Raw genomic sequence first — 14,231 nt, 5'->3', positions numbered from 1 at the left:
AGACTGCCTAAACAAGTTTTCTCAGCTTCTAAACCTTTACTTTTATCTGAGACATTCCATTAATCTAAGTATTCTCCAATGAGTAGTTCTATGAAAATGTACTGTGAAATAGCCTAAGATCCTTTGTCATGAAGAAAGAGGTATGAAGTCTATTAGGCAAAAATTCATTATGAAAATTATTTGGAATATTCATAGCAATCCCTGCCTCAAATTTTGTCTAAAAATTTTTTAAATCAAGAAATATTTTAATACCTTCCAGGAAACTTTAAATTTCTTATTTTCCATAAACATCTAGCCAATGATTGTGATAATAAAACACATGTTCATTAAATTCCTGGCACCAAGCTGAGCATACTGTCTAATACTTTGAGAGTATTATCATTTCAAATGATTCAGTATCTTGTAGAGATCAGAAAGAAAGAAAGACAGAAAGAAAGACAAGCTCAAAAGGCAAATTCATTCCACCAAATTAAACGGGAAATAAAACGGGTAATGATTACCATAGAGCTTTATGGTATTAGAAAATTATTGCTTAAGCTCTCTCAATTATATTTGGTCAGAATTGGTACTCTTTTATAGAAGATGATGTTGGAAATTCCACCTTAAAAATAGGTAGGCCAGAAGTTGCCAAACCCAGCATATGCTCTTGCCTGCTTTTATAAATAAAGTTTTATTGTAATATAGCATACTCATTTATATTCATATTGTCATTGTCTACTTTCACGTAGTGAACAACTGTTGCTGACTTTAAGGCTTGCAAAGTATTTACTTACAATGAAGCTCTTCAAATAAAAAGTTTGTCAACCCCTGGTCTAGACAATGCATACACATCAACATTATCTTGGGAATAATAGGATTGGTAAATCTTCCAAATTATTTCAGTGACAATATTCCATCTGTTGAAACACTCCATTATTCATTTTGTTACAGCATCCTTCTCATTTACTTCATTAGTTTCCGATTTCCTCTCCGTGTATCCATCACCATAGTGTTATGTCCTACTAAGCTAATGGTGTTAATTGTGTGATAAGTTCTGCTACTCACTAGTTGAAAGACCTTTACTTGGAATCTATCAACACCAATGACTGTCATTATTATGACCAAGTCCAATGTTAATGCAAGTAACATTAATTATTCTAACTTCAAAAGTCCTTGACCTACTTATCTCCAAAATTTCTGCTAATCTCCTATGGGAATTTTTTACTTATTTGCAAGATAAAAAACACTGTTGTGAAATTCAATTAGATAAGTCTGGTAACAGATTTGTCACCTGGTAATACAAAACTTTTAATCTGAGGACAGGACCCAAGGTGTCAGGATTTGGCACGTCTCCTTTCACAGTATCCCACCTTGTTTTGTTGGTCAAGGTTATATATTGTCATGGTAAACATGTACATCTATCATCTGTTTATAAAACAATTTGTAAGTACTTGCAGCTCATTTTTTTTAATATGTAAGACTTCATTGGTTTCTGTTTGCTTGTTTGACTTTTCCCTTTCCTTCCTCCTCCCTTCCTTCTTTCCTCCCTCCCTCCCTCCCTCCCTTCCTTGCTTTCTCTCCAGTGCTACTGCTGGGGCTCAGTGCCTGAGCTACAAATTCACTGCTCCTGTAGCCATTTTTTTATATATTTTTTTGGATAGGGCACAGAGAAATTGAGAGGAGATGGGGAGATAGAGAAACACCTGCAGACCTGCTTCACAGCTTGTGAAGTGACCCTCCCCTCCGTAAGTGGGGAGCAGGGGGCTTGAACCAGGATCCATGTGTGGGTCCTTGAGCTTCATATTATGCGCACTTAATCCAGTGTGTTACTGCCTGACCCCCTTGATTTTCACTTTCTTTTTTTGCAGATAGAGACAGAGATGCAAAGAAGGAGAGGGAAAGGGAGAGGGAGGGGGGGAGGGGAGGGGGAGGGGAGGGGGAGGGGAGGGGGAGGGGAAGGGTAGAAGGAGAGAGGGAGGGGAGGGGAGGAGAGGGGGAGGGGATGGGAGGGGAGGGGTGTTGGTATGCATGAGACCCCTTCTGTTTCATTTGGTTTAAATCCCCCCTGCATAACACTATTCTATTTACATAACCACTTCATTCTATTTACATAACCGCTGTTAACAAGCACCTCCCTCCAGGGCATTGGTTCAATCCCCACTGTTTCATGATATGTTTTTGCTCCACCCCCCCTCCTTGTCACACCCTGATCCCTTCTTTATCACACCCTGATTTTCACCAGTCACTTTTCTCTCCACCCTCTCTATGTCACATCCTGTTTCCACCCTACTTGGGAAGTATATATAAAGACAGCATTGTGAGTTTTAGAGTACTTTACCTTGAGTTTAGCTTAGCTCGTCTTAGATTGTGCTGTGTCCTGCATGAATAAAGAGATACTGCCTACAGCTCAACCATGAGTCCCTGGTCATCTGTTACCCGCCTGTGAAGCCAGTCCATCGAAAACAACATAACCCGCAAAAAACAACATAGCCTGCAAAAAACAGCAGGGGGGAGAGAGAGAGGGAGAGGGGGAGGGGGAGGAGAGGGGGAGGGGGAGAGGGGGAGGGGGAGGAGAGGGGGAGGGGGAGAGGGGGAGGGGGAGAGGGGGAGGGGGAGGGGGAGGGGAAGAGGGGGAGGGGGAGAGGGGGAGGGGAGAGGGGGAGGGGGAGAGGGAGAGGGGGAGGGGGAGGGGAGGGGAGGGGGAGGGAGAAGGAAACTTCCTTCAGCACAGTAGGTGCCAGGTCTCACACAAGGCAAAGAAGCACATTATCAATATGAGTAAATAAAGGTTTATCAATCTCTCTTTCACTATTTCTCTGATCCCAAAATCGACTACAGGATAAAATAAATACATGTTCACACATGTTCTTGAAACTTAATGATACATTGACATTCTCCAAATTCCAATGCCATTTTTAGATGTCCACTTTTGCACCACTATCCAAATTATCACCTTATTTAAGTTTGATACTTATATGATATTCTATCCTTAATTCTTACTATAATTTATCAATTGCTGACCTACATACTTTTTTTTCCTACATACTTAAATTTGTGCTGGTTCAGCTTTTCTTTATCTCTTATTCAAACATTAACCTATTGGATTTTTGACATCTATGAAAGCAATAAATTCAATAGCCTACTAATAAAATACCTGAGACTTCTTTCTGGTAAGATAGCTTACCTGGAAGCACTCTTATTTTGTGATACACTCATATGATATCCAAGTGCAGCCCTCACAGCACTTGGGGAATGTTTGGTGTTATGTTACTTCTGTGTGTCTGTGTGTCTGCCTGTCTGCTCTGAGCAGTGAGACTTCAGTAATGAAAACAAACAAAGAAGCAATGGGAGTTCTCAACTCAAATAATCTTCCTTTACCAACCTAGATGAGTGAGTTTTTGGTGGCAGTTTTGTATTTTAGTGACTACTTGTGCCATTTTCACCCTGGAATAGTTTACTTCACGATCATGCATTAGTGTACTTTCCAATTTTCTCAACCCATTATTATTATTATTATTATTTTAATTTTTTATTTAAGAAAGGATTAATGAACAAAAACATAAGGTAGGAGGGGTACAACTCCACACAATTCCCACCACCCAATCTCCATAACCCACCCCCTCCCATCATAGCTTTCCCATTCTCTAGCCCTCTGGGAGCATGGACCCAGGGTCGATGAGGGTTGCAGAAGGTAGAAGGTCTGGCTTCTGTAATTGCTTCCCCGCTGAACATGGGCGTTGACTGGTCAGTCCATACTCCCAGCCTGCCTCTCTCTTTCCCTAGTAAGGTGTGTCTCTGGGGAAGCTGAGCTCCAGGACACATGGTGGGTCAACCCATTATTTTTAATTCCTGACTATTGCAAGTCGCTAAACCCAAAAGAAAGTTTGTCCCAGTTTTTCATGCTTTACAACTCGTAGTTTCATATATGTTCCTATCTACCACAGATGTTATAGTCCATCAGAATTCTTTCCAAAAGAGAAAAATGAAATATTTCCTACCAAATGTCATTTTGTCACATTCACTACAGAGCCTCAATCCAGTGTTAATACAGATATAGACACCAAGGAAAAGCTCTATAAGATGCCTTGTAGAGAAACTGGATTTGGAAAACAAGTGATACAGTGGGAAAGACATTTTTTCTTGAGTCAACTCACCCTAAATGTATATATAATGTTATACTTGTAACATTGTAGATGGTAAATTTTTAGTAACTTTTTCTATGTTTGTCACCTGTCAATTTATGTGACTGCAAAGTGCATATATCTTTTTCAACTTCAGTATCACTTTCTTGAGGAATGCTGATGCAGAAAATGTTGTCACAAGGGTCAATTTCCACATTTCCTCAAGACTGGTGTCAATATACCTCTCCTGCCCAAACCCCCGACCCAAGCTGTCATCCTGCTTTACTACAGGGTCAAAGATTCCCAATTTGCATTTCCTAGTACTTTGTTTTTTTCCTGTTATTATTTCATTTTTATTTTTTATCACTTAATGATTATCTAACTCACTCTGACATGTCCTTGTCCAATGATTTTTTCTTGTTTTCTACTCAACATTTTCCAGATTGTCCAAGTCAGTATCTTGTTGGTATGTCTCTAATACTGTAAAGTCCTCAAAGGGCTTCCTTTTGCATTTAGAATTCATTTCCTAGTCCTTAGTCTCATAATAAGAAGCTCTATAATCTACTCAATACCTACCTTCTGTCTGGGAGTTGTTCAGGTTCCCACAAATCATATATATTTTTCCTATCATAGACTTAAAAAAGCCATTTTAGACATACTTTGCACTTATTTTTCTGGCCTTTGTCTTCTTAATTGTCCTTGTCTGCTAGCAGAAGTGTTAAGTCCGCCTCCTCTTCCTTTCTCCCATGTGAAATTCTTCCTATCATTTCAGCTCTTTTTCAAAAACCATCCCTTTGAGAGGTAACTCTCATACCTGAATTTGTTTTTCTAACTTCTGTACTCCTTAGAGTGTGACCTTTGAATCAACAGTATCAGGATCACCTTGCAGCTTGTTAGAATTTCACCATCTCATACATCATCCTGGACTCTTAAGATACTGAATTAAAAACAACAACTGGTTCAAAACCCACTAAATGAGATGCTGTAGTGGAGTTTCTACATGGAAGCTATTACAATGGAAAATTGCATTATTCTGTGAACAAATGCTGGAGAGGTTGTGGGGACAAAGGAACCCTCCTGCACTGCTGGTGGGAATGTCAATGGGTCCAACCCCTGTGGAGAGCAGTCTGGAGATCTCTCAGAAATCTAGAAGTGAGCCTACCCTATGACCCTGCAATTTCTCTCCTGGGGATATATCCTAAGGAACCCAACACACCCACCCCAAAACAATTGTGTATACCTATGTGCATAGAAGAATAAATCTTAATAGCCAAAACCTAGAAGCAACCCAGGTGTCCAACAACATATGAGTGTGGCTGAGTAAGTTGTGGTCTATATACAGGGGGAAATACTACTCAGCTATTAAAAAATGGTGAATTCACCTTTTATACTCCCATCTTGGATGGAGCTTGAAGAAATCATGTTAAATGAGATGTCAGAAGCAAAAGGATGAAGGATGAATATGGGATGATCTCACTTAGAGACAGAAGTTGAAAACAAGATCAGAAGGGAAAACACTAAGGAGAATTTGGACTGGAGTTGGTATATTGCACCAAAGTAAAATATCCGGGGGGTAGGGGGGGAGGGGGTTAGATCCTGGAACATGATGGCAGAGGAAGATCTAGTCGGGGTATATTGTTATGTGGAAATGTTATACATGTACAAACTATTGTATTTCACTGTCAACTGTAAACCATTAGTCCCTCAATAAAGAAATAAATTTTTTTTAAAAAGTAAAGAAATTGGATCAGCATTAGCTCTCCCATGGGAGGATACTGCTATATCATGAGTACAACCCAGTTTCCCCTTACAACACTGGAAGAAACTTGAAATTGTCACCTTCCCCTCTCTCTTTGTTTTTGTTTTTTTTTTTTGATGGAAGTCTTCCAGAATTTGAGTGTCATCCTTGTGCAGGAGCCATGCTCATTGTCTCTGTATTGTTTCAATTTTAGTATATGTGCTGCTGACGCAAGCACCTCTCTCTTCCTCTTTCTCTTTTTTTCCAACAGGTTGGACTGGAACGGTAAAGCCCAGGCTATGACTAAATAAATACACAAGCAAACTAGTTCCCTATTTAACTGACACCATTAGTTAACTTCATGCTGGTTCTCTGTTTACTAGATTCCATAATGAGAGTTCACATCATATCTGTTATCCTAGGTAGATTCTTAACTCAAAAGCAGTATATATTTTTTTCTCTAGTCACTGAGGTTTGATGTGTCATTTCACACAATGTAATTTCACATAAACCATAAGTGATCTTTAATGCACCAGTGACTGCATCAAATGTTATGCTGAGTTTTTTAATGACTGAACAAATTAGGGATTATTGTAGAAATGTAAAATAAGAGAAAGAGAGAGCTGCTTTACAAAAGGGATTTTTCTCCTCTACACTTGAAGTCTATGTATGATTTCTTGACCCCTATTTTGCTTCTCTTAATTCCAGTAATTAATATATTACATTATTTACAAAAAAAAACACAGCACTCTACCAAGACCTATATCTTCCTACTGTCAACTACCTCCTAAGTACTATTCATAGAAGTTAAATTCTAGGAACTTGAAGAATAATGTAGATCTATGTCATGGATTTTTCTGCAGAGAAAATCAAAGTTTACTCAAAGCATTGATCTGTGCCAAGCCAGACATACTTAGTGCTCAGAAATGACTCTATCATGAAACACACTTTTTTTTCAATGCAGACATCACATAGCTTTTCTCTTTTCTTCTAATGCTATATGGTTGTGTTTACCAACACCACTACCAGTAAAATTAAGCCATGTGTTGAACTCTACTCTGAAGAATCAGTTTCCTAGAGATCTAGAAAAATCTTTATAATACTTTAGTTATAAAATAAGATGCATGCATAAAGTATGCATAATCTGAGTTCAGAACTACTGCCTTGGTACCAGGAAAACTGATTCAAGATCAAAGACTTTCAGATAAATTGCCCTTATTCACTTTACTTACATGTGGTTTCCCAAAAATTCATGTTTGAAACTCCAGTGGGATGGTTTAAAGGTGGAGGCTTTGATGGGTAAATAGATTTATAAGTAGTGCTAAAGTTCAGCCCCTCTAGTGAGATTAGTATCCTTAGAAGTACAGAAAGAGACTAAAACTCTCTATGTATCTTAAATATACAAGGATATATAGAAAGAAAGAAAGAAAAAAAAAAACAGCCATAAGTAAACTGGAAAGAGCCCAGATAAAGAACCTGGTCATATTGGCACTTGACATCCAACTTCTATGCTCCAAAACTGTAGAGCTAATAATTATATATTCTTTAAGTTAGCCAGTCTATGGCTTGTTTTATTAATTTATTTATTTTTGTTGTATCAGCCAAAACTGATTAAAAGAATATGCAATACCATAAAAAGGATAAACAAATAGTACTGAAGTTATAATTAAATGTAAAAATGCTGAGAAAGAAACAACTATAGTTCAATTTTAGTGGGGGAAACTTAGAAATGAATATCTGAGTACAAGGCATTAACACTATAAGTATGATTTCAATAACCATTTGAATTCTTTTCAGGGGAGTTGGGCGGTAGTGCAGTGGGTTAAGCACAGGTGGTGAAAAGCACAAGGATCCTGGTTCAAGCCCCCGACTCCCCACCCTCAGGGGAGTCACTTCACAAGTGGTGAAGCTAGTCTGCAGGTGTCTATCTTACTCTTCCCCTCTCTGTCTTCCCCTCCTCTCTCCATTTCTCTCTGTCCTACCCAACAACAACGACATGAATAGTAACTACAACAATAAAGCCACAAGGGCAACAAAAGGAAAGGAAGGAAGGAAGGAAAGAAGGAAGGAAGGAAGGGAGGGACGGAGGGAGGGAGGGAGGAAGGAAGGAAGGAAGGAAGGAAGGAAGGAAGGAAGAAAGAATTCTTTTCAGACTGAAGAAAGATGATAAATTGGTAGATAAATATGAAGCACATAATATGTTTGGAAATATCACACTGACACTAAGGTAACTGGAAAATAAAGAGCATAGGGAAATGGGTGGATGGTGAGAAATGAAATTGGAAAGTAACGCTGAGTCCATTCAGTCACTCGACATGAAATAACTGGCTATCTAAAGATGCCATGCAGACCCTGATAGGTGCTGGAAGTGGAGTGAATAAAGTTACACATATAACACCATTTATTGTAAGTTAAACATGACATAAGATCATAAATATAGAATAATCATAAAATTTGACAAGCAGAAATAAAATAAACAAAAGAGGCTCACAGAGTGGGGGCATGATACATGGGGAATTGGTCCGTGTGGAGATTCAGAGAAGACTACTTTGAAGAGAAACACTGGGTGAAAGAGCCAAAGGACTATGTCTCACTAGAGAAGGGTTGAAAGAAGAAGAAAATCTTAGCTAGAATAACATGTTCGAAAGGATAAAACATGAAGGTGGAAGTTGAGAATTAAATCTGGAGAAGTAAACAGAAAGCAAACCATGTATTAACACAAAGTCTATCCTTAGAGAGCCAAGGAAACACTGAAGGTGACAGGGAAGTATTGATGGAAAAAGAAACTTTTATGTGTGTCAAGAAAGGCTATTGGACTGAGAAATTGGTATTCAAAGAGTATCTCATTTAACATGTTGGATATATTTCTAGAAATTGAAAGACTGAATCACCTTTACATATACATGTATGCTCTCAGCATCATGTACACAGAGGGATAGAAGCATTGTCTCAGGAGTCGGGCTGTAGCGCAGCGAGTTAAGCGCAGGTGGCGCAAAGCACAAGGACCGGCATAAGGATCCCGGTTCGAACCCCGGCTCCCCACCTGCAGGGGCGTCGCTTCACAGGTGGTGAAGCAGGTCTGCAGGTGTCTATCTTTCTCTCCTCCTCTCTGTCTTCCCCTCCTCTCTCCATTTCTCTCTATCCTATCCAACAATGACAACAACAATAATAACTACAACAATAAAACAACAAGGGCAACAAAAGGGAATAAATAAACTAAATAAATTTTTTTTAAAAGTTTAAAAAAAAAAAGAAGCATTGTCTCAGACTCTTCAAATTTCCATGCAATCACTCACATATGCCTGTAGCTACAGTCCATATCATGGTTTGTCAGCATGTCTACTCTGTCCTGATATTTTTAATGTTCTATGTAAAGTGAAAGCACTAGTCTATAATTATCTGTAATCTTCATCCTGATATCCTACTATTTCATTAAACTCCTCAACTGCTTGCAAAAATTAATCTCTATGTTACATAGAAATTATCTGCTTCACTTGGGGGCTACACATCTACTACATTTTCTGGCAACTATCCTGAGTCAAAATTATTCACAGGAATACATTAAAAAAAAAGACTGAGTTTGAGAGCATTTGTTTTTATGATACATTGACACTCATTGGCTAAGAGAGCAAATCCAGTACAGACTGCCACACTAGTTCTTATTGGCTGAGAGACTTTGCATGCACACAAAGAATGGAGGGTTATATTCAGACAGTCTGTGGTTGTTATGTATATGAGTATGTATATAGTTTTTTTAAAGATATATTTTTGGAGAAGGGAACACACAATTAGGACAACAAATTAAGCTTGTATATTTGAATAAATAGTTTGTAAAGATACAGTTCTGTTTTTCTTGATTGGTGATGTTTTTGGTAATGTATAAATAAAATGTATGATGGCATTTGTAACATAAGCTATAAAAGAAAGATACTATATTCTTGCAGTCATAATAATGGCAGCTCTAAGTTGAGAAAAGGTCTTCACTAAAAATAACTGCATGGTGTCACTATCAATATAACTTCTGTCATAAGATCCTCTGCTTTAGCTAATAACATTATAATAAGCAAACATATGCAAATGTATTAACTAATAGTCAGAGGCAGGCTAATATGTAGTCTTCTGAGATTCACATTGTGAGGGAAGGGTTGGAACATAGGGTTCTGAATAAAGAGATGGCAAAATGTGGCACTGCAAAATTAGTTTCAGTGATATAGATAAATCCAAAAAGGTAGGGGGGTCTTAGGAAATCTGTGTTTCATTGTGATGGTGGCCTGCTTGTTTCCCTTTGTGCAGAATATGTACTCCATCCTTTTCAAAAAATGAACAAATAGATTTCATTCATTAGGCAACTTTTATCACCTGGCTTAAACTAAAGTAAATGGGCTCTTTTTTCGTTTGAATGTTTCCCTTGCTCACTGATATCACTAAGGGAGCAAAGAGAATTAGAATAAGAATATCAAAGGAATATTTTAAGGCAATGACATACATTTTGAAGGAAAAAAAAAAGCTTCAGTGTAGAAAAGGAAATTAAGGGGGAAGAAAAGACTGAAATATCGGAGACTAGTAAAGCTATTTAAAAAAAAAAAAAGCCTGACCTAGAAAAGATGATTTCTTAGACTAGATTATTTCATGTCATGATAAGTAGTCTCAGGCTTATTTGGTTGTCTGTGGCCAGTCATTTTGAAGTTCCTATGCACAGCAAAAGAGAGCTTTTTTATTATTTTTCCTGTTTTTGTTTGTTTGTTTTTTGACTGGAGCACTGCCTAAAATGGTGGTGCCAAGGCTCAAACCTGGAACTGTTCACATGCAAGTCAATTGTCCCTGTAATATCTCTACTAACAGTTTCTTCTTGACTCAGCTGAAGATGGCATTTGCTTCTCTCCCCATAGGCAAACTACTCTAATCTGTTGCCTTATGACATTTCCAGAAGCCAGGAGACCATTCTCTATAACAATTACACGATATACTTCTAGTGGTTCCTAAAAAGAAAAAAAAAACCTCAAGAATATCAAACCTCTTTACTAATCCTTAGGTTTTCAGCTTCATGGGTATCCTCATGTAAAATAGCAAGTAACAATAAACACTTTGTGTGTGCCTGGCATTGTTTGTGTTTTATGTATTCCTATACTAACTAGTGAAATTAAACCTTATGTTCATTCCCTGTATCCAAAAATGAGAAATTGAATGAGTGGAAAGACCTGCTTCATGTCACAATGCTTCACTTCAATGGTTGGTGACTTGAATCCAGGTCTTCTAAAACATCAAAGTTCTGGAACTTCTCAAGACCTTGTGCTGCCTCCTAGTGGAATATCTGCTTTTGGTCTACGTCTATAGTTCACAGTATCAAAAGAACCAGTTATATTTGAAATACTTTGAAGAAAAAAAGAACACTGATATTGTGCTTCCAGAAAGGAAATACTGTTGCCTTTAAGAGAGAATTTACCTTTTTCTTCGATGTTTAGTCACTTACCATTACCAACAGTAAGCTTATGGTCTTATGGTTAGTTTTTTTGAGAAGTAGGGTATAATTTTTCAAAAGTCTAAGGGCTTCTATTACATGTGGTGCACGAACACATTGAAAGTGGGTTTATAAAATAAGCATAGACAGTAGTTAATCAATAAATACAGAATGGAAGAATGAACAGGAGTTCAAAATGACAATACCAAGTCAACAGTAACAAAACCACCTACAACAGTGTTTGTTTAAAATACTGCTATTTAGTTAATCTTTTTAATCTCCTCTGAGACATACTTTCCTGTTAGTTTTTATATGAGAAAACTGAGACATAGAGAAGACAACTAACCTAGAAAAGAGTGCACAGCCCATGAATGGAAAAGCTAGAACTGTAACTTGGCATTGTCTTAACTTAAAGTCCTTCCTTTTCTACTAAGCCATTCTGTCTTCCTCGTTAAAAGCCTCTGGGCAATAAAATAAAATAAAAAATATTTAGATTTATGTAAAATATTATGATAGAGAAAAAAACTAAGCTGAACAAGATAAAATAAATGATAATGTATATTCTCAAAGTCTCACTATCCAGAAACAAAAAATTCCTCTTATTTTTATTGAGTTTTTCTGACTTTTTAATAGTCTATCTATACTTTGAAAGAATCTATTTACAGTTTCCCACAAAGGGACATGTAATTATAAATTTTCCATTTTTCGGTTGAACAAGTCATCATTTAAAATAAAGATATCAGGGGGTTAGGCATTGGAATAACCAGTAAGGCACATAATACCAAGCACTAGGACCTGGGTTCAAGCCCCCATTCAGTTCTTTTGTGTGTGGTGGGGGGAAGCTTCATGAGCAGTGGAGCAGGGTGCAGATGTCTCTCTTCTTTCTTCTGCTCTCATCCTATTTCTCTCTGCCTCTGTCATGCTGTTGTTTTAAAAGAGGAGCCAAGTAGTGGTCATCACCTGTGACCAAGCTCAGGGCTGCAGACTCAATCCCAGGCCCCACCTGCAGGGATGAAGCTCTGCAAGCAGTGAAGCAGTACTCCAGGTGTCTTAGTATTCCGCTTCACTTTGGATATCTCTCTATTTTTATCAGGTAAATTAATTAATGAAATATTTTTAGAAAAAGAAAATTAGTCACTGGTAGTAATGAATTCATATTGAAAACACCAAGCCCCAGCAATAGCCCTAGAGGCAAATAAATAAATATAAAAATATCAGTACTCCTAATTCAATCTTTAGATAGATAGATAGATAGAAAGAAAAGGTGGTCTATCTCTGTTGTATGCAAATGTAACTATTTAAATCAGGCATAAGCTAGTTAATTTTCAGGGAATTCACATATTCAATATTATTTTGATATAACTTATTCTTTGTACAAATTGAGAAATGGAGGCACAGGTACCTTTATTTTAATTGCTGGGATAAGTTAATTAAATGTTTGTGGTATGAACTATTTTAAGTATTTCTTTACATCTCACTAAATATCCTAATCGAGGCATAGCATTTCACTCATTATGTCCAAACTTGATATGATGTATTTTTTTAAATAACAAAATGTCAGAACTCATGATTCCATCAGAATTAAACTTGACATTTTTTTTTTCAAAATGACTTTGGGGAAAAAAGAACAATAAACTTCTGTGTCTAGATTATGTTGCAGATGTAGGTAATATTTTCATTACTGAAGACACATGTAAATTATAAATAAGATCAAGATGATTAATTCATGTTATCTTAACTACCAAATGTCAACCAGTAGACAATAACCAACACTTAGTGGCAACTAGCTCTGGACTTGAACTCAGGAACTCAGAGTAGCAAGTTTTCTGCTCTCAATTCTTGAAGCAGTCCTTACCTAAAATAAAACATTCTTCCTGGTCTGACATCCCCAAATTAGTCATTGAACACAAAATAAAGCAACATATGCCCTTTAGAGTTCTAAAGACTTAATGCTGAGATAATTTGTTTTCTTTTTTAAAAAAAGACTTTATTTATTTATTAATGAGAAACATAGGAGGAGAGAGAAAGAACCAGGCATCACTCTGGTACATGTGCTGCCAGAGATTGAACATAGGACCTCATGCTTAAGAGTCCGATGCTTTATCCACCCTGTCACCTCCCAGACCATGATAATTTGTTTTCTTTTTGATTTTTCTTTGCCTAACTAGTTTGGCAATTAGAAAAAAAAAGTCTATACTATATCATTCTGTTTAAGTGTTTTAAGTTTATTTTTGCAGATCCTAAACACCAAATATGTTTCAAATGGAGGAGAAAGAATCCTTGCTGGAGAGCCTTTGCAAAGTAGTAGTAATCCCCAGAGAACCAGAGCAGCACTCAGAAACAGATGCTCAGTGAACTGTCTCCTAGCCGCAGGGGTTGCCTACCTTCTGTATAAATGTAAAGCCCAATGAAAGCTAAAAATAAAGGGACATAGAAAAGTAAAGTAATGTGTTCACCATTTGGGGCTTCAAAAGTGCACTGCAAGATTTCCCCTTGGGATCACTCCACTTTGTAGTTTGTTTCTATGTCTTACATCATTACCTTCTTTCAGACATCTGAACTATTCATGTTTCCTTAACTGGAGCTATGCTCTTAAGAGCAAACCCCAAAATCTTTCATTGCAAAGAAGGTCATTATATAGTAGATAGAAACCTTTAGAGGAAAAATCCTATATCAACTGGTGGTATAATCCCCAAGGGGAAACAGACTTTAGTTGAACAATCAGAAACCTGGCTTGCTTTATGGTGTTTACACTGCTGCTTGCTAATGGATCACCATAAAGGAAGCAAAAGGGCTCTTACACCATTGAGTAGGCTATCATGGGAGTCTTCTGAGTGTGCCTTTTTTATTTGCTGCAGTCAGGTTAATGAGCTCACCAGCCCACTTGATGTTGAGGACTTTGTAACAAAGCAATCTCTCATTAAATGCTGCCTGG

At 37.4% G+C, this 14,231-nt stretch overlaps 1 long non-coding RNA gene and 1 other non-coding gene across 2 annotated transcripts in view; one reads left to right on the top strand and one right to left on the bottom strand.

The window, feature by feature from the left end:
* The window catches only part of LOC132541155 (uncharacterized), a 701,393-nt gene that overhangs the window by 390,014 nt on the left and 297,148 nt on the right, over positions 1 to 14,231 (top strand). The window lies entirely within an intron of this gene.
* LOC132542746 (U6 spliceosomal RNA) lies at positions 5,970 to 6,076 on the bottom strand. Its single transcript, XR_009553719.1, has one exon. It is a non-coding gene; the product is annotated as a U6 spliceosomal RNA (small nuclear RNA).

The sequence above is a fragment of the Erinaceus europaeus genome, chromosome 1 (genome assembly GCF_950295315.1).
Source record: "Erinaceus europaeus chromosome 1, mEriEur2.1, whole genome shotgun sequence".
NCBI lineage: Eukaryota > Metazoa > Chordata > Mammalia > Eulipotyphla > Erinaceidae > Erinaceus > Erinaceus europaeus.
The sequence above is the reverse complement of the archived record's forward strand: the minus strand, read 5'-3'. Positions and strand labels throughout refer to the sequence as shown.